At 41.1% G+C, this 5,813-nt stretch overlaps 1 non-coding gene across 1 annotated transcript; it reads left to right on the forward strand.

Annotated features, from left to right (window-relative positions):
- The first annotated feature begins 3,758 nt into the window (after positions 1 to 3,758).
- On the forward strand, positions 3,759 to 3,866 carry LOC130952764 (small nucleolar RNA R71). The gene has a single exon (XR_009074941.1). It is a non-coding gene; the product is annotated as a small nucleolar RNA R71 (small nucleolar RNA).
- The last annotated feature ends 1,947 nt before the right edge of the window (positions 3,867 to 5,813 follow it).

The following is a 5,813-nucleotide window of genomic DNA, read 5'->3' on the forward strand; positions in this document are numbered from 1 at the left end:
TAATGATCATGTAATAAGACACAAACATGGATAAACATAAGCATAAATTTTCGAAAAACAGAAAAATAAAGAACAAGGAAATTAAAGAACGGGTCCACCTTAGTGATGGCGGCTTGTTCTTCCTCTTGAAGGTCTTATGGAGTGCTTGAGCTCCTCAATGTCTCTTCCTTGTCTTTGTTGCTCCTCTCTCATGATTCTTTGATCTTCTCTAATTTCATGGAGGAGGATGGAATGTTCTTGGTGCTCCACCCTTAGTTGTCCCATGTTGGAACTTAATTCTCCTAGGGAGGTGTTGATTTGCTCCCAATAGTTTTGTGGAGGAAAGTGCATCCCTTGAGGCATCTCAGGGATTTCATGATGAGTGGGATCTCTTGTTTGCTCCATCCTTTTCTTAGTGATGGGCTTGTCCTCATCAATGAGGATATCTCCTTCTATGTCCACTCCAACTGAATAACAGAGGTGACAAATGAGATGAGGAAAGGCTAACCTTGCCAAGGTAGAGGACTTGTCCGCCACCTTATAGAGTTCTTGGGCTATAACCTCATGAACTTCTACTTCTTCTCCAATCATGATGCTATGGATCATGATGGCCCGGTCTAGAGTAACTTCAGACCAGTTGCTAGTGGGAATGATTGAGCGTTGGATAAACTCCAACCATCCCCTAGCCACGGGCTTGAGGTCATGCCTTCTCAATTGAACCGGCTTCCCTCTTGAATCTCTCTTCCATTGGGCGCCCTCTTCACAAATGTCAGTGAGGACTTGGTCCAACCTTTGATCAAAGTTGACCCTTCTAGTGAAAGGATGTTCATCTCCTTGCATCATGGGCAAGTTGAATGCCAACCTTACATTTTTCGGACTAAAGTCTAAGTATTTCCCCCGAACCATTGTAATCCAATTCTTTGGGTCCGGGTTTACACTTTGATCATGGTTCTTGGTGATCCATGCATTGGCATAAAACTCTTGAACCATTAAGATTCCGACTTGTTGAATGGGGCTGGTAAGAACTTTCCAACCTCTTCTTCGGATCTTATGTCGGATCTCCGGATTTTCACTCTTTTTGAGTTTGAAAGGGACCTCGGGGATCACCTTCTTCAAGGCCACAACTTCATAGAAGTGGTCTTGATGCACCCTTGAGATGAATCTCTCCATCTCCCATGACTCAGAGATGGAAGCTTTTGCCTTCCCTTTCCTCTTTCTAGAGGTTTCTCCGGCCTTGGATGCCATAAATGGTTATGGAAAAACAAAAAGCAATGCTTTTACCACACCAAACTTAAAAGGTTTGCTCGTCCTCGAGCAAAAGAAGAAAGAAGAGAGTAGAAGAAGAAGAAATAGAGGAGATAGAGGTGGCTTTGTGGTTCGGCCAAAGGGGAGAGAAGTAGTGTTTAGGGTGTGTGAAAATAAAGTAGTGAAGATGGGTTTATATAGGGGTAAAGAGAGGGGTAGGGTTCGGCTATGGGAGGGTGGGTTTGTGTGGGAAAGTGGTTTGAATTTGAATGGTGAGGTAGGTGGGGTTTTATGAAGGATGGATGTGAGTGGTGAAGAGAAAGATGGGATTTGATAGGTGAAGGGTTTTTGGGGAAGAGGTGTTGAGGTGATTGGTGAATGGGTGAAAAAGAGAGAGGGTGGTGGGGTAGGTGGGGATCCTGTGGGGTCCACAGATCCTGAGGTGTCAAGGAAAATTCAACCCTGCACCAAGTGGCGTGCAAAAATGCACCCTTTGCCAATTCTGGCATTAAACGCCGGGCTGGTGTCCATTTCTGGTGTTTAACGCCAACTTCTTGCCCTTTCCTGGCGTTTAACGCCAGTCTGGTGCCCCTTTCTGGCGTTAAACGCCCAGAATGGTGCCAGACTGGGCGTTAAACGCCCATTTGCTAGCTTCACTGGCGTTTAAACGCCAGCAAGTTCTCCTCCAGGGTGTGCTATTTTTCTTTCTATTTTTCATTCTGTTTTTGCTTTTTCAATTGATTTTGTGACTTCTCATGATCATCAACCTACAGAAAACATAAAATGACAAAGGAAAATAGATAAAATATAACATTGGGTTGCTTCCCAACAAGCGCTTCTTTAATGTCAGTAGCTTGATAGAGGGCTCTCATGGAGCCTCACAGATACTTAGAGCAATGTTGGAACTTCCCAACACCAAACTTAGAGTTTGAATGTGGGGGTTCAACACCAAACTTAGAGTTTGACTGTGGGGGCTCTGTTTGACTCTGTTTTGAGAGAAGCTCTTCATGCTTCCTCTCCATGGTGACAGAGGGATATCCTTGAGCCTTAAATACAAAGGATTCTTCATTCACTTGAATGATCAGTTCACCTCTATTGACATCAATCACAGCCTTTGCTGTGGCTAGGAAGGGTCTGCCAAGAATGATGGATTCATCCATGCACTTCCCAGTCTCTAGGACTATGAAATCAGCAGGAATGTAATAGTCTTCAATCTTCACCAGAACATCCTCTACTAGTCCATAAGCTTGTTTTCTTGAATTATCTGCCATCTCTAGTGAGATTCTTGCAGCTTGTACCTCAAAGATCCCTAGCTTCTCCATCACAGAGAGAGGCATGAGGTTTACACTTGACCCTAAGTCACATAGAGCCTTCTTGAAGGTCATGGTGCCTATGGTGCAAGGTATTGAAAACTTCCCAGGATCTTGTCTCTTTTGAGGTAATTTCTGCCTAGACAAGTCATCCAGTTCTTTGGTGAGCAAAAGGGGTGTATCCTCCCAAGTCTCATTACCAAATAACTTGTCATTTAGCTTCATGATTGCTCCAAGATATTTAGCAACTTGCTCTTCAGTGACATACTCATCCTCTTCAGAGGAAGAATACTCATCAGAGCTCATGAATGGCAGAAGTAGATCTAATAGAATCTCTATGGTCTTAGTGTGAGCCTCAGATTCCCATGGTTCCTCATTAGGGAACTCATTGGAGGTCAGTGGATGTCCACTGAGGTCTTTCTCAGTGGCGTTCACTGCCTCTTCCTCCTCTCCAAATTCGGCCATGTTGATGGCCTTGCACTCTCCTTTTGGATTTTCTTCTGTATTGCTTGGAAGAGTACTAGGAGGGAGTTCAGTAATTTTCTTGCTCAGCTGTCCCACTTGTGCCTCCAAGTTCCTAATGGAGGACCTTGTTTCAGTCATAAAACTTTGAGTGGTTTTGATTAGATCAGAGACCATGGTTGCTAAGTCAGAGTGGTTCTGCTTAGAATTCTCTGTCTGTTGCTGAGAAGATGATGGAGAAGGCTTGCTATTGCTAAACCTGTTTCTTCCACCATTATTGTTGTTGAAACCTTGTTGAGGTCTCTGTTGATCCTTCTATGAGAGATTTGGATGATTTCCCCATGAAGAATTATAGGTGTTCCCATAGGGTTCTCCCATGTAATTCACCTCTTCCATTGAAGGGTTCTCAGGATCATAAGCTTCTTCTTCAGATGAAGCATCCTTAGTACTGCCTGATGCATTTTGCATTCCAGACAGACTTTGAGAAATCAAATTGACTTGCTGAGTTAATATCTTGTTCTGAGCCAATATGGCGTTCAGAGTATCAATCTCAAGAACTCCTTTCTTCTGATTTGTCCCATTGTTCACAGGATTCCTTTCAGAAGTGTACATGAATTGGTTATTTGCAACCATTTCAATTAGTTCTTGAGCTTCTGCAGGCGTCTTCTTCAGATGAAGAGATCCTCCAGTAGAGCTATCCAAAGACATCTTGGACAGTTCAGACAGACCATCATAGAAAATACCTATGATGCTCCACTCAGAAAGCATGTCAGAAGGGCACTTTCTGATTAATTGTTTGTATCTTTCCCAAGCTTCATAGAGGGATTCTCCTTCCTTCTGTCTGAAGGTTTGGACTTCCACTCTAAGCTTAATCAATTTTTGAGGTGGAAAGAATTTTGCCAAAAAGGCATTGACTAGCTTTTCCCAAGAGTTCAGGCTTTCTTTAGGTTGTGAGTCCAACCATATCCTAGCTCTGTCTCTTACAGCAAAAGGGAATAGCATAAGTCTGTAGACCTCAGGGTCAACCCCATTAGTCTTGACAGTGTCGCAGATTTGCAAGAACTCAGCTAAAAACTGATGAGGATCTTCCAATGGAAGTCCATGGAACTTGTAATTCTGTTGCATTAGAGAAACTAGTTGAGGCTTAAGCTCAAAGTTGTTTGCTTCAATGGCAGGGATAGAGATGCTTCTCCCATAGAAGTCGGGAGTAGGTGCAGTAAAGTCACCCAGCACCTTCCTTGCATTGTTGGCATTGTTGTTATTTTCGGCTGCCATGGGTTCTTCTTCTTTGAAGATTTCTGTTAGGTCCTCTACAGAGAGTTGTGCCTTAGCTTCTCTTAGCTTTCGCTTCAAGGTCCTTTCAGGTTCAGGGTCAGCCTCAAGAATGCTTTTGTCTTTGCTCCTACTCATATGAAAGAGAAGAGAACAAGAAAATATGAAATCCTCTATGTCACAGTATAGAGATTCCTTGAGGTGTCAGAGGAAAAGAAAAATAGAAGGAAGAGGTAAAAGAATTCGAACTTAGTGAGATAGAGTTCGAATTGTGCATTGAGGAGGAGTGGTACTCCATAAATAGAAGGATGTGAGAAGAGGGGAAGAGATTTTTCAAAAATTAAGTAAAAGATTTTAAAAACATTTTGAAAAAGATTTTGAAGAAGATATGATTGAAAACTTTTTTTGAAAAAGATGTGATTTGAAAGTTATGGTTTTAAAAAGATGTGATTGAGAAGATATGATTTGAAAAACAATTTAAAAAGATTTGATTTTAAAAATTAATGACTTGGCTAACAAGAAAAGATATGATTCAAACATTAAACCTTTCTCAACAGAAAAGGCAACATACTTGAAATGTTGAATCAAATCATTAATTGATAGCAAGTATTTTTGAAAAAGGAAAGAAATTGATTTTGAAAAAGATTTGATTGAAAAGATATGATTTGAAAAAGATTTGATTTTGAAAACTTAAAAAAAAAATTTGAATTGAAAACAAAATCTTCCCTCTTGTGCCATCCTGGCGTTAAACGCCCAGAATGGTGCACATTCTGGCGTTTAACGCCCAAAGCACTACCCTTTTGGGCGTTAAACGCCCAGCCAGACACCCTGGCTGGCGTTTAAACGCCAGTTTTTCCTTCTTCACTGGGCATTTTGAACGCCCAGCTTTTTCTGTATAATTTCTCTGCTGCATGTACTGAATCTTCAGTTCCCTATATTATTGACTTGAAAACAGAACCAAGATCAAATAAACAATGCATGCAAGACACCAAACTTAAAATGAGACTAGTGTCTCAATAAGAAACATAACATATTTTTGGTTTTTATGATTTTGTAATTTTTTTATTGGTTTTTTTTTTCGAAAATTAAGTGGGAAAGAAAATAAAGATATCAAAATTCTTAATGAGAATTCCAGGAATCATGCAATGTTAGTCTAAAGCTTCAGTCTAAAGGAATTAGACATGGATAGCCAAGCTTCAGCAGGACATTGCATTCAAGAGCTAAATTGATGAGAATCAATCAGCTTTGGTGATGATAAGATCATCACCTTGAAGCATTAGAATTCATTCTTAAGAACTCTGAAAAATACCTAATCTAAGCAACAAGATGAACCGTCAGTTGTCCATACTCGAAACAATCCCCGGCAGCGGCACCAAAAACTTGGTGCACGAAATTGTGATCACTACTTTTCACAACTCAAATAATCCCTAGTAATGGCCCCAAAGACTTGGTGCTCAATACCATGGCATAAACACAACTTCGCACAACTAACCAGCAAGTGCACTGGGTCATCCAAGTAATAAACCTTACGCGAGTAAGGGTCGA

The sequence above is a fragment of the Arachis stenosperma genome, chromosome 9 (assembly GCF_014773155.1).
Source record: "Arachis stenosperma cultivar V10309 chromosome 9, arast.V10309.gnm1.PFL2, whole genome shotgun sequence".
Taxonomy (NCBI): Eukaryota; Viridiplantae; Streptophyta; class Magnoliopsida; order Fabales; family Fabaceae; genus Arachis; species Arachis stenosperma.